Source organism: Archocentrus centrarchus, chromosome 3, assembly GCF_007364275.1.
Source record: "Archocentrus centrarchus isolate MPI-CPG fArcCen1 chromosome 3, fArcCen1, whole genome shotgun sequence".
Lineage (NCBI taxonomy): Eukaryota > Metazoa > Chordata > Actinopteri > Cichliformes > Cichlidae > Archocentrus > Archocentrus centrarchus.
In genome coordinates, this window is record NC_044348.1 from 19,382,363 (window position 1) to 19,397,803 (window position 15,441).

Sequence of the window (15,441 nt, forward strand, 5' to 3'; positions counted from 1 at the left end):
GGTGGTTATAATCTTGTTTCAAAAAAGATTTTCAGTCTCTTCATCACTTTTATCAACTTTAGGAGATGGAAAGGGATGCTGTAGATATGGAAGAAAATCAAACATAAAGACATAAGAAAATAGTTATTTATCATTATTTGATGCTCATACTTATCATACTGGGCAGAACAGTGGTGCAGTGATTAGCGCTGTTGCCTCACAGCAAGAAGGTCCTGGGTTTGAATCCACTGGCTGGGGGCTTTCTGTGTGGAATTTGTATGTCCTCCCTGTGACTGTGTAGGTTCTGTCTGGGTACTCTGGCTTCCTCCCAGTCAAAGACATGCAAATCTCGTAAACTGGTTATTCTAAATTGGCTGTAGGTGTGACTGGGAGCATGAATGATTGTCTGTCTCTCTGTGTTAGCCCTGAAATAGACTGGTGACCTGTCCAAAGTGCACCCCCCCTCAAAATTTATATTTTCCACAATGTCTTAATTTACTCTAGGAATTTTGATTGGCCTTTTGCATAGTGATAAAAAATAAGCTCCATATTAAGGTGGTTAACACATTGGTTTAACATGGGAAAGATCCCCGGTTCCAGACCAGGAGGCGGCACAAATATCTCTGTCAGGAAGGTCCGACAAAAAAATTTATGCCAAATCGAATATCCGGATCCATCTGCTGTGTTGACCCTTTGTAAAAAACAGAGCCACCAAAAGAAGCTTTGAAAATAAAGTTTATTCAAACAAGATGGCTTTGTACACAGGTTCAGTAGTAGTAGTAGTAGTAGTAGTAGTAATGATGATGAGAATAATGATGATGATGAGAATAAAAAAATTGCAATAAAAATTTGTTACAGTAATTGACAGGAAAAAAATACAGTGTGTAATAGAAGTTCTACAGTTCTAAAGTAAAAAGGAGAATATGCAATTATGAAATTTAATCTATTGATTCATAAATATTAATTTTGATTTATACCATTTCCAGTCCATCTGACCAAAGGACCAGTGAGCTTATACAGTATATCCAACCATCCGTCTGTCAGTCCACAATTCAAAAGAATCACTATTACTTCTAAAGTATTAGTTAGATTTTAGTGAAACTTACATGCAATGATCATGTAAGGGTCGAGGTCAAATTTGTTTTCCAGATATTAACTTATGAATTGATGGACTGTGGACTTGAGTGATGGACTGTGAACCAGATGAGTGACTGTCATTGATGTTCTGGTGTCTTCTCACACATTGATAATTACAGCGAGAAATGTGGTCAGTGACACACTCCTGAATAATCTTTCAAAATAAATAACAGAAATGCTTTTTCATGCATATGTTTTAATTTCTCTGGTGTACTGAAAACCCAGCAGGAATTTCTGACCTTGAACATCTAAAAATTGTTCCTGGCTGCTGTAATACTGCAGGTTTTATTTATATACATTTATCTCTGTAACTTTAAACTTGAGGTATTAAAAGTGTAAAATACCTCATCTAAATACAGGTAAAAGGTCCAAGGAGATCATGTAAATTTAGATAAATATTTAAATACACAGTGTTGACCAGATTTATTTTTTATTATTATTATTATTTTATTCTTATTAATTGTCTTCATCCAGTTTTTGCCAAGGATCACAGCTTTAAGCCAAAGAGTAATTTGGGCTGAGATTATGTGAAAAAGTATAAATTCATAAGTAGAACTGGTCCTGAATGTTTGACCCTTGGGCTATTCGTTGTTATAATGTTTTCAGTTTCAGGATATGAATAAATCTTTTTTTTTTTTTTATTAATTTGGAAATATGTCATCATCTTTGACATAATGATCGTCATGCTTCAGTTCACATCATGGTTTGTTACACTGTAAATTTTATTATCACTTTAGCAACTGTTTGGATAAACTATTGGGTACTACACCTCTCTCTGTGTTTCTTTTTATAATCCAGAAGGATAATGTGAGAAAAAAAATCAGGACGACATTCTGATGTGTCTAATTTTCAATGTAAAAACAGCCAAAATAACAGCTAGGCTATCGGCAGCCGTATTCACAAGATTTGTGTTCTTTTAGTTGCTCATTACTAAGGTTATATTTTACCTACGAGAGTAGCTGGCTAGAATCACTATCCAGGCCCTTATCTGTTGATTTAGTCCTGGTCTAGGGTCTGCAGCCTGGGGTTTAGGGCCTGCTGCTGGTACATGTTTATCTCACAACCCAGGGGGTTGAAGCACAAGCACACTCTTAAAGAATTCATTAGGTAGGCCTCATATTTTTTTCAGCTGCATGGTGCCTGTAGGTGGCAATGGACTAGGAGGAGAGTTGAAACTACAAGGTAACTAAAAGAAAGCTACATGGTTGGATAGCAGCATTTGAGGAAATAACCTGGCTAGAACTACGTGTAGACTGCTGAAAGTGCAGAGACTGCATGTATTAAATATATTAGTCTTACAGGTGTTTAGTTTATAGTACATGTATTTTGCGTACCTCTTTTTTAAAGCAAGAAGAATTAAGGATATAATGCCTTTAAATGTAACAAATTTTGTCTAAATACAATTCATGTTAATGCATGCAGCTCGACTCCTATTGTAGGAGTACGTAATAGATAACCAATTCACACTGACGAAACAGCTTCACTTTAACTTCTCTGTTTCCAAATTAGGGGTAGTTTGATCTTTATGACTTTCTGTTCTTCCAATTCACAATTTAATTTAATGGTCACAATTTTCTAAAAGCTAAGACAAGTGAAGAGTGATGACAAATTGGCCACTTATTGTATGTAGCAAGTAGGTATGAGACAGATTTTAGGGTTAACCCTTAGCCTTTCGCGAAATCTGTGAGAAAATGCAAGTGAATGACATCTAGGAAAGGTTCTGGTAAGTCAAGAAATGAACCAGGGACTAATGCTGATAGCAGCACCCTGATCACTCTACATTGGACTCAGCAAGAAAGTGTTTCCAGAGGTCAAGTCAGAAAGCCATTTTCCCATAGACTTCTATAAGACTGCAAGTCTTTTGGCAACCAGAGCTATCGCCATTTAAGGGCCTTCAGGTAGAATGGAGGTTTTTAGGTACTTCCCAATTGGCCTCATTTTTCTGACCTGGCTACATCCATGTTTTATACTGTCTATGGGCTGCCCTGTTTATTGAGTTGGAAAAAAAAATATGAAAAAATAGGAGCTCATTTTGAATTTGATGGCAGCAACATGTCTTAAAAAGTTGGGACGAAGGTAACCAAAGGCTGGAAAAGTAAGTGATACTTAAAAGAAACAGGTGGAGGAACAGTTTGCAACTAATTAAGTTAACTGGAAACATGGCAGTAACATGGTTGGGTATAAAAAGAGCATCTTATAGAGGCAGAGATTCCCAGAAATAAAGATGGGTAGAGGTTTACTAATCAGTTCAATTCAATTCAATTCAATTTTATTTATACAGCGCCAAATCACAACAAATAGTTGCCTCAAGGCGCTTTATATTGTAAGTTAAAGACCCTACAATAATAATCAATGAAAAACTGCATCAGCAAATTGTGGAACAATTTAAGAAAAAAGTTCCTCAATGTAAAATTGTGAACATTTTGAATATGTCATCATCTTTAGCACATAATTTCATCATAAATTCAGAGAATCCGGAGAAATGTCTGTGCACAGTGAACAAGGATGAAAATCAGTATTGGATGCCCATGTTATTTGAGCCCTTGGGCAGCACTGCATTAAAAACAGACATTATTCTTTATTGAAATCACTGCATAGGCTCAGGAGCACTTACAAAAATCATTGTGTGTGAACACAGTTTATCATGCCCTGTGCAAATGCAGATTAAAGCTCTGTCATGCAAAGAAGAAACCATATGTGAACATGATGCAGAAACGTTGCCGTCTTTGGGCCAAAGGTCATTTAAAATGGACTGAGGCAAAGTGGGAAACTGTTCTGGGGTCAGATGAATCAAAATTTGAAATTTTTTTATTTTGGAAAACATGGATGTCACATTCTCTGAACCAAGGCAGAGAGGAACCGTCCGAGGTGAACCCTCCCTCAGTTGTGCAATAATGGGCCTCGGCTGCTGGGGGCTTCCCATGATGCACTGAGTGTTTCTTCTTCACTCACCTTTTTTTCACTCTCTCTGTGTTTGTACGCCACCCTGTATTTAATAAGTAATTATTATTAAACTCACCTTTTAAACTCCCCAGCGTGTCTTTTGTCATGTCGCCCTTCCCTCACTCCTAACTGGCTCCCTGAGCCTGGTTCTGGTGGAGGTTTCTTTCTGTTAAAAGGGAGTTTTTCCTTCCCACTGTCACAAGTGCTTGCTCATAGGGGGCGATCTGATTGTAGGGTCTTTACCTTACAACATAAAGGGCCGTGAGACAACTGTTGTTGTGAAGAATTGAATTGAATTGAACCGAATTGTAGTAGAAGAGTCCAGGTGCTGAACTAGCCTGGCTGCAGTAAAGACCTTTCACCATTTGAAAACATTTGGCACATCATAAAATGAAAAAATACAACAAAGATGACCCAGGACTGTTGAGCAGCTAGAATTTTATGTGACAATGAGACAGCATTTTCCTCTCCCAGTAGTCCAGCAGTTGGTCTCCTCAGTTCTCAGACATTTACAAGGAGATGCTAGACAGTGGTAAACACAGCCCTATTCTGAGACATGTTGCTGCCATCAAAATGAATGTACTTTTTTCTTAACTGTACTGTTATTCCTGTCATTACATTTTCTTAACCCCAATCCTTTCGCAAAATCTGTGAGAAAATGCATGTGAATGACATCTAGGAAAGGTTCTGGTAAGTCAAGAAATGAACCAGGGACAAATGCTGATAGTAGCACCTCGATCACTCTACATTTAAAATTTGATATGTTTTCTATGCTCTTTTGTGAATAAAATATGGGTTTATGGGATTTGCAAGTGATTGCATCATGTTTTTATTGACATTTGAATGACTTTTTTTGGAATTGGGGTTGTAATTTGTATTATTGCTTTGACTCTGTGTTGACCCTGCATTAAAAACAGAAACTCTAGGTTTAAAAGTAATGATTTTAATTAATAACACATCATAAAGGTACTAGAAATTAACATAGCTTTGTTCTGTTTCACCTTTAAATGCTCATAATTATTTGGATTCATTTCAGTATGGCATTACCACTCAGAAAATTTTAAATAGTTGAGATTCATTTTATCATTGTCTATTATTTTATCATTATTAATGGCTTTCTGTATTTGTATGCTGTACAAAAGTATCAGTGAAATTGTCTGATCAGGTGTCAGACTGGTCCTACACATTAGACTACATGCTGAGTGAGGGAACCCTCTCAGTATTTAGCTATAGAATGGAGTACCCCGCTTGACTCCGTGCCTCCCCACATTTTAACCAGGCATCCCAGGCGGAGTGCAATTGATTTTGGCAGTGGATGGAATAAAGATTGATTGAATCAGAATGGAAAGGACCTTGCTTCAGGATCGACCATGCAGTAACCCTTGAGCTGTGGACGTCTTTGCCAAGAAAGTACTCACAGTTATTCTAGCGTAAGGGGCAATGCGATTAAAGCCGGTAGCTTCCTCACACAGAACACTAGGGGTGGTGAAACAGTTCTAAGGAGATTTTGCACTTGGCCACTAGACTGTGGTTTTACTGTTAATTACAAGATTGTCTAAGGTCTACCTCACTGTGGTCTGGGATGATGAAGGAATGGAAACAGGCACAAAGACATGAGATTTATTGAATTGCGCTAACTATAATAACAGACACTGAAATTACTGAATATATGTAGTCTGGTCTTTTCTTTCTGTGTGGCATCTGTTAAATGTAAACTTACTCCCCTCACATTGATATTAAACAGGTTTTGGCTCTCATAGTTGTTCCCCTGGCCAAAAGGGGAAAGTGTTGCTTATTCAGTATACAGCCAACATTTTATTTTTGTTTGAAAACTGATAAGAAGTAGTTAGGTTCGCAGTTAGTTTGATTCAAGCTGTAGCTCAAGGGAATTTGACAGTTAACAAGTGTGGCCGTTAAAAGCTTGACAGTTTTGTATTTCTGCAATTATCGGATTACAGTATAACTGGCATATCAATTGTGTCGCTTTCACAAACTTTACTTCAACACAAGCGCCATCAGGGAGGTCTCTGTCATCTCTTTATTTGCCAAGTGCGTGATGTGTCATTACGAGTGTGTATTTACACCATGCTCGCCTTTCTACCCAGGGACCTCGTCTAACACCTGTCAGAAAGCAGTTTTACGAGACACAATCAAAGAGCAGCATGTGACATGTTTGATGTCTTCTCAAACATAATGTGCTGTGAAAACATCCCTATGTTCTGCCAACGCTAAGTCCCTCTGGCTCTGGTTCTTCTCTACTTATGTGCCTGGAAAGCTTGCATTATCCATGTTTTATACTTCTCCATGCTCACATTCTAGCAATACCGCAGAGCAGCCCTAGAGCTGCTAAACACGTGCATCTTTTACACATCAAATTACTTTGTTTGCAAGTTAATTTTAGATTTGTGTATTTGTATTGTAATTGTTCTTTTTCCACATGTTTTTGTCACCAAAACTGGTAAAACCCAGTTTTCACACTGCACATAGATTGTTGGAGTTTCATTTTGTAAATTTGGGATCATGTCCTGATATCTTCAGATGAGCTTGGAACAACCTTCAGCCCAACACACAACTATGTTAGGGCACAAAATAGAAAAATAACAAGCCTCTAAAGCTTTGCCTTGAAACATGATTAGATTCATTTCTGTTGAAAACATGGGAAATGAGACAGTGATGTTCTGACATAATGGGCAGTAATTAAGTAAAATTCAGAAAATGATTAAGACTCGACTGTAGTTTTAAGTTTTTATGTTTATGATATCTCCTATATATTTTTTTATATAATTTGAACCAGATAGGTTCAAGTTCATACTTTTATTAATAAATAAATAATGGCCAAATTAATTATTTGCAAATTTGAAAGAAAATAATTACCAGAAGAAAATAGTTACCAGCTATGGCAATGCAACTTTTTTCTTTTTTTTTTGTGTGTGTGTGTGTGTGTGTGTGTGTGTGTGTGTGTGTGTGTGTGTGTGTATCTCATCATGGCAAGTTGTACTCATGGAAAGCAGCAGGACCTACCACAAAGGTGATTTTGAATATTTTAACAGTGGTTTGGGTCTGTGAACAGATTTTGCCAGCATTGTAGCCATCACAAGATGCATTCACATATATATATATATATATATATATATATATATATATTTTTTTTTTTTTTTTTAAAAAGGAGATTTACATGAATCCCAATGAGTTCCTGGATTATACACACGTTTAAACTCTGGCTTAATTTTAATTTCACCTTAGCCCCTGTGAAGTTTTATGAATGTAATTGTGAAGTACATAATATTTTTTGCCAGAGGTAGCAACATGGCTAGCTTATATTACATATCCTGTAACCTTTTTAAGTGTATTGTACTTTTACCTTCCAGAATGCAGTATTTTTAATGTTGGGTGTAGTAGAAGAATTTAGGCTAGAGTCTTTCCCATTAGAGGATTGCTTTTAGTTTTCATTTCATAAAAATGTGTAAATGTGTAATAAATTATGATTGTACCACTTTGGAACTATGTTCAAACCCGTCTGTAGTGAAAGACAAACATGGTGGTGAACAAGACTTATTTTCCCTGCCAAAACTAACCATGTGAGGAAGAGCACTTGTCTAGTGCCACCAATCTCTGAGCAAAAGCTGAGCTATACTCAGTGTTTTCCATGATCTCCCAACCCTCTGCCTTTCTTCTGCTCTTTCTGTTATTTGAAATCCCCCTTACCCTGTCGTTAAAGCTATGGCAATATACTGTGAGTCACATAGCATGTATCTCATACTATGTGGTGGGCTTCTTTGGCCTGACAACCTCTCTGCACCACTAAAAATGTGCCCTGATTATCAGTGGCACATGTCTTTGGATTTGTATAGTTGTGCTCATTTTGTCTCGCCTACATTTTTGTCTCCCTAGTGACAATAACAATTGTCACAAATAGTCAAGTATAGTTAGTCTATAAATGTCTCCCTCTCTTGCCCTGGGATTAGTAACACAATGGAAAAGTACTAATATAGACCAAGATGATTTTGTGAACTCAGAACGTGTTGCTGCGACAAGAAAGAAACCAACAGCACTTGGTGTAAGATGGCCAAGCTTGGGGTGCTCTTAAGTGTTCATTGTGTACAATGAGCATATGTCCTGTTCATTGTGTTAAGAGCATTATTCTGTCTTCGTGTCCACTGGAGAACTTGTAGATGTCATTGCCACTAACCTACTTACTATTAATGAGTTTCATCTTCTGTAGTAGTGAAGCAGGTTTGGCTCTTGATGATCTGAATTGCTCTTTAGATAGCTTTGGTTTGCATTCAAGTGTGTTTCAAATCTACTTTGGTTCAGTCAGTGATCTCCAACTTTTGCAATGAGTGATGTTTCATACCAGGATTAACAGCCAGCCATTAACCCATTTCTGACTTTAAGTTCACTCTTGCCTATTCTCACCTTTCTAGGAAGGAAGGACTGCAGAATTTTGTCAGAAAGCAATCTCAGTGTGACTAGTTACAGTTGTGGGTGGTCACTTTCCTCAAAGCCTCTTGTATTCAATCATCATGGTCCAACTCACCTTCACCTCAGATGTGTTGCCTGTGCATTTAAGTGTACCCCCCCCCCCAAAAAAAAATAAATAAATAAAAATAAATAAAATAAATAAATAAATAAATCAAAATAAATCAAAACCAAAAACCAGTTCTGTCACCACCTATTTTGGATTGCTACATGCAAGTTTGGGAAGTGACTCATACTGACACCTTTCAAGCCTGTGATATTCTTGGAGCACTGGTAACTTTTACCAACCTGCTTAGCAGGAACTTAATTTGGGTATTTTTGGCTCAACGTTTAGTCTTCCAGTGGTTCATTAAAATAAGTGCACACATAAGCGCAACTTATTTAAAGCGGTAAAAGTGATTAAAGGGGTACATCATTGCAAAGAGAACAAATGCCGTTCCAGACAGAATCTTTTGTTTTAATTCACCCTTTAACATTTACTCCTCTGTCTGCCTAGACTACAATTCTGTCACATTCTGTTAATTTCCTGAGGGTCCCTTTGAGCTCAGCTTGGCCAGTTTTTCCCTCCACTTAAGCTGAAGATTGCATAACCTGGTCTTGGAGGCTGTGGAGCTTGTCGCTTTGCCCAGAACAGAACCTGAAATTTTGTGTGTGTATGCTGGCAGGACAGTACAAATGGACCCAACTATTCCAAAATTCCTACATTTCACTATTTTCCTTTATATAACTACCCTGCTTTAAATCTCTCTTTCTCCTCTTACCTGATTTTATACTGACCCTGGTGCTAGCTTGGGGTTCTGTTTGCCCAGCTGCATGGCTTATTTACTTGAGGTAAGGAAAGTCCCAGCAGACCTTTTGTAAAAAACACAAGATAAATTAAAGCCGCAAGCGGCGATGAGCGGGCCCTCGCACCCGGCGCGCGTCGACCCCTGGCGCGCTCCAGCCAAGCCGCGCGTCGACCCGTGGCACGCTCCAGCCGAGCCGCGCTCTGAGTTTCTCGCAGACGAGAGAGTAGTGGGCTCACCCGGCTGCTGACGGCTCAGCAGGCTAGCTGTACCTCCCGTCGTTCGTCTCCCGCTTCCACTAGGTGGCGTCGGTGAGTGCCCACTAATGAAAGTATCACAATGCTCTATGTAATGCCCGCAGCCATCAATGAAACTGTAATGACCATAGGATGATGAGTATCAGTGTCCTACTGATTTCCTGTTGCCACTAGGTGGCGTTATGAGTGTGAAACAAAGCTGATAGAGGGGTGTGTCCAGTCTCCCTTACCCTCCCATTAAGCCTGTGAAGTTTGAGGCAGATCGGACAATGTATGTCAGAGATGTAACAATTTGGTGCACTGTGGTATATGAGTAAAATCCCACATTTAGAGGGTTGCTACGGCAACACCGTTCAATATTCTACAAAACCATGAATATCTTTTGATGGGCTACTTGTGTAGATGATCTGGAGCCATTTTGGTGTGACTGGATGAAAAGCTGTAGTAGAAGATGATTCAAATAGCAGGCCTGAAAAATGTGACAAATGCTGCAAAAATGACACCTTAATTAGAACATGTCAGGCTTCCTGTTGGATTTCGGCTATCGGTCCAAGAGACTTTTTTGTACGTGTTAGGATGTTACTTCAGCATGCACGATTTCAGGTACACAGACCAAGCACTGCCCTGGGGCTGATGTTTAGAACCTATCTGGGCCTGAAATGGAAAAAAAGTCCAAATTCAGAGGGTTGCTACGGCAACACCGTTCAATATTCTACAAAACCATGAATATCTTTTGATGGGCTACTTGTGTGGATGATCTGGAGCCATTTTGGTCTCGGTGGGTCAAATGCCCTAGGAGGAGTTGAGGCAAAAAGGCCTGGAAAAGGCGAAAAATGCTGCAAAAATGACACTTTAAAGTGAACGTGGCTGACTTCCTGTTGTGTTTCGGCTATCGGTCCAAGAGACTTTTTTGTAGATGTTAGCATCTTACATCAGCAGGCACATTTTCAGATACACAGAGAAAGCACAGCCCAGGGGCTGATGTGTAGAATCTCAGTGAATTTGAAATTGAAAAAAGTCCAAATTCAGAGGGTTGCCATGGAAACACCGTTCAATATTCTACAAAACCATGAATAACTTTTGATGGGCTACTTGTGTAGATGATCTGGAGCCAATTTGGTGTCACTGGGTGAAATGCCCTAGGACAAGTTCGTTCAAATAGCAGGCGTGGAAATCGCAAAAATTGACACCTTCAATTGAAGATGGCCGACTTCCTGTAGGGTTTGGGGTATGGGTCCAAGAGACTTTTTTGTACGTCTTAGTATGTTACATGAGCATGTACATTTTCATACATGTAGATAAAACGTAGCTCCGGGGCTACTCAAAAAACTTGCTATTTTAAGATATTCCGAGCTGCCAGTAGGCGGCGCTCTAACGTTTATGGACTTTATGCATATCAGTGTGTTCAGGACAGGGTGCTTATCAGACCACTGAAGTTTGAGCCAGATTGGGCAAGTTGGCTTTGAGTTACAGCCATTTTTGTGTTCATGGCGAATCATCGAACTTGGCCGTCCCATAAGGGTCACGCCCTTTTGTCAAAAAGTCACAGTTTTGAAAACACAGTAAGTCCAACTTCTTAAGGCTTTCCAGGTGAAATTTGAGATGGTTCTGCTAAACCACCTTGGAGCTGGACCTCCAAGTGTAAAATATGACATTTCCTGTTCCCACTAGGTGGCGCTGCGACTGATATTAAATATTGTCATATGTATGTGTTCAGGGGGGCACCCTCATCCTACTGGAGAAGTTTGATTCACATTGGATCATGTAGGTATGAATGAGAGGCAATCAAAATTTCATGGCGAATGATCAAAGTTCAAAGGGGCATAAGGACCCCTCCCCCTTGGCAAAAACTCACCATTTTCGAGATTTAGATTCCCCTGGGGGTGTAGGTTAGACAAATCAAATATGAAGATGATAACGTCTAAAACCTCTGAGTTATTAGAAAAAGTGTGAGGGCTGCAAATCGCCAAATTTGCATAATTAATTCAAAATGGCGGACTTCCTGTTGGGTTTAGGGCATGGCTCCAAGAGGATTTTTTGTGCGCCTGGACATGATATACATGTGTATGAAGTTTCATTCATGTACGTGAAACACAGCGGTGGGGCTCCAGTTTAGGGGGCGCTAGCGAGCCATTTGGGCGCGCCCTTGCCCGAGGCCATTAAAATACTTAAATTTTCACCAGGTGTGACGCATGTGCAAAGTTTCATGAGTTTTTGAATATGATAAAGCCCCCAAAAAGCCAATTCATTTGCCTGAATAATAATAATAATAAAAATAAAAAAAATAATAATAAACGAAGCAATTACAATAGGGCCTTCGCACAGTTCGTGCTCGGGCCCTAAATATAATCTGAAAAGGAAAGGGTGAGGGTAAATCCACGGTCTGCCAGAGTAAGAGGAAACTGAAGGTACTGTACTGCTCCCAGGATAGCAGTGTTAAACCTTTGGGGCAAGGCCAATGAAAGCAGCATATTAGGAATTTGAAACGTGGTCGCACACACTTTATATCTCTCTCCTCACACCAGCACTAGTAGTCTCTCCATTTTTCTCTGCTCCCTTCCATAATATACACCCCATGCTTATATCTGCCAATGCTTTTCTCTTTATATTTTCAGAATTAAGCAGGGAGAATGTACTGACACATGGAATGGACTTCCTTGCCCTTGGGCTTGTGGTGCAGTTGAGCAAAGGGAAGTTCTCAGGTTCAAGCCCACACGGCACCTGTAGCTGTGTGAGATCCCATTGCTCTTAACTTTCCCTTCCAGAGGTTAGGTCTGGAGAATGCCCAGTCAGCACCACAAAAGTTCAACAACCATTTCTGGTCAGATTTCATACTTAAGGCTCTAAGTGATGGCAAAACTAAGCCCTTGGTGTTACCATTGGCTGTTATATGTCTTTCAGCCCTTTTTGGGGGAATGTGATGGCTTTAAACCTAGACTGCATGGCATTAGCCTGGGAAAGGGAGAAAAAAAAACCTCTAGAAGTTCCATGTATTGCTTTGGATAATTACGAGGTAAACATAACTACACTTAGGATTCCTTGAAAAATAATGTATTTTTAAGATCTGTCCCAAGATAGCACCAATGCAAAATGAGTGTTCATAGATATATTTCAATTTAAATGGGATGCATTGTGAATTTATTCTCCAACTTCGGTATGTTGTCTCGGTTATGTATTTGATATTATTTCCTCAGAGTCTCTTTAATAAAGTGCATGCATTTCTTTAAACCTGCTTTATGGTGGGGTATTAAAAGTACAGAGCTCTGTTCTAATCCAGCTGGAGTATTGCCCCAGACGCTAAGTGTCTTTACAGAGCAGTGACATTAGCTTGTTTATTGGTTGCAGGGGCGTAAAGATGCTATTGTTTTAATTGCTTGTACATGCTCTTGGGATCCATGGAGATTACAGAGACTGCAGATGCCAGCATATTGGAAATGGGATAACAAAAGGCAACTCAAGAAAGCCAAAATATACATTAGCTATATTTGATTTGTTTTGCAATCACTTGACAAAATTGCTTACAGCCATTATACTGTATATCCTTAATGCATTTAAGAAAGCCATGACAGTCAGGCAAGTTAAACATGATATTTAAAATATACAACACACTTTATGAAAACATAAAATAATTATAGCATGCAATAGTTTTATCCTCCTCATCTTATTCATGCACCACCACCGTGACAGCATGGTGGTCAAAATTTTCTGATCACCGAAAAGACTGGATAGATGGGGGTGGGGTGAAAATAAAAAACACCACTGATGGTTCTAACATAGGACTGACTGTTAAATAATCTGATTTTATGGCCCCTCCTTAACTGGTTTAAAAAGTGGAGTATTGCCTACGTGCATTAGGGCTTGTTGTGTTCATGGACTGAAATACACACCCAGTCACCTCCACGTATGTCATTTTGCACATGATCGCACAAATACGTGCACACATTGAGTATCTCCACATCATTTCTTGTTTGCTACATTTTTGTAATCACCTACCTTTTTACGTACAGTATGCACATGCTGAACTTTTGACCAAGTCCCTCTGGTGTGACATTAGCCAAGAGAGCGCTGGGGAGGGAGAGAGGGAGTCAGCAGCTTTAACAAGTTCCTGTGAGCTTTGGGCCTTGTCGTTCGTGCCAGTGGGAGAATTTCACATAGTTGCTGAGGGGCGCTTTAGTGCTATGAATGTGACTCGTGCAGTCCTTGCTCTTTCTCTCTCCCATCAAACTCTTTCCTCAGCTCTGTACCATTCCTTTACCTGTGGCTGTCCTGCATTTCCCATCCTGCTTCACACAAGCCTTCTCAGGCAGCAGGCACTGTAAGCCATTTCCCAGTTCTTGAAGGATGTTTTCCTGCTCATTTAATAAGGGTCCTACTTCACCTGTTCACCACTGGGATGGGCATTTAATGAAGTACCTAACAAGTGGCTCCACAGACTTATGTTCACTGTCCTCTAGTTGCCCCTCTTACTTGTCTCGCGTTTGCATCTCCTGCTCCCCTCAATTCTCAGAGGGAGGCTCTCTGCTCTCAGCTTGCCAGTGTGGCAGAGGATTTCCCTGGCAAATCATTGTTAGGCAGGAAGTGGTGAGGGAGGCGGAAAGGGACTTTCACTTGTGGAGCAGGGAGACATAGTGGCAGTATTACTGTGACAGCCGTGCAATGCCGTGGTCACTGGGGCGGAACACAGTGGGCAGAGGTCCCATAGTACAGGCCCCCTCAGCCGCCTCTAGAGCAAATGAGCTGCCAGGCCAGACTAATGGAGTCCTAATTGGTGATTAGGAGAGAGGGAAAGGTGAGGGAGTGTCTACTAGCAGTATGCTGCTAGCAGGATGAAGCAGCAGGTACTGTATTCACAGTTTCATTGAAACAAAATAGCAATTAGGGTTTTTATGCAGATGTGTCACTGCTGGTTTGGTCCTAAGTGCATCCTATAAACAGATGATGATAATGACAACTATGAACAGTAGTAATATGAACACATTAATAAAACAGTATGTTTTTTCCTCTCAACACATTTGAGAAAGTATGCAGATACTTTTAAATATATAAATTATCTTAAACATTATTTTGTTTCATGTGATGTGACTTGAGTGTTGTCATGTACTTCTAGAGCAAATCAAGTTTGAACCAAACCATTAAATGTCAAGGGATATATCTATCAATCAGTCCTCATTGAAAGGGACAGAGCTTTGGTTAGCATTATGTGACTGAATATGGGACTAAATGGGCACTTAAGCCCTGATCTCTTACCATCAGCTTCTATATAAATATGAAGAAAGGGTCCTTAGGTGTGGATAGTGTTACACGCTTAGTTTATATGGTGCTATGAAGAGGGAAGGGGGAGTAACATCCTGACAGAATATCAACTACTGAAACAGGAACCTTTACCTACTTTGCAAATGGCGCGATGGGGCACAGAGTTGAATGGAACTGCTTTTGTGAATGGACGAGGACCCTGACTGATACTGATTTAGTAGATAGGGTGACGTCTGCTGGGATCTAGGGCCTGGTGGGCTAAGGAGAACAAGCATTGTGATGACTGCCTGTCTGCTTCCTGCTACTAATCCACCACATTAGCTGTGTGTGTGAGACCCTATTTATAGCCAGGCCAGGATGTGAATATACTGTCTAGTTTCACTTTTCATACAGATGGTAATTTTAGTCTTCTTTTGCTTGGTCCTCTCCTTCACAGAAGAGTGCTGATGGGATGCAGGATAAAGCACTCAATGTTATCCCTTTATAGTGTCCTATCTAGTTGAAGTTATTTAATTGCTTGTTATAGGAGAGACCCATGAAGCTGTTTTTGATGCTTAAATTATATTTTGAATAAAATATGTCCCAATGCAATGCAATCAAGTGCAACT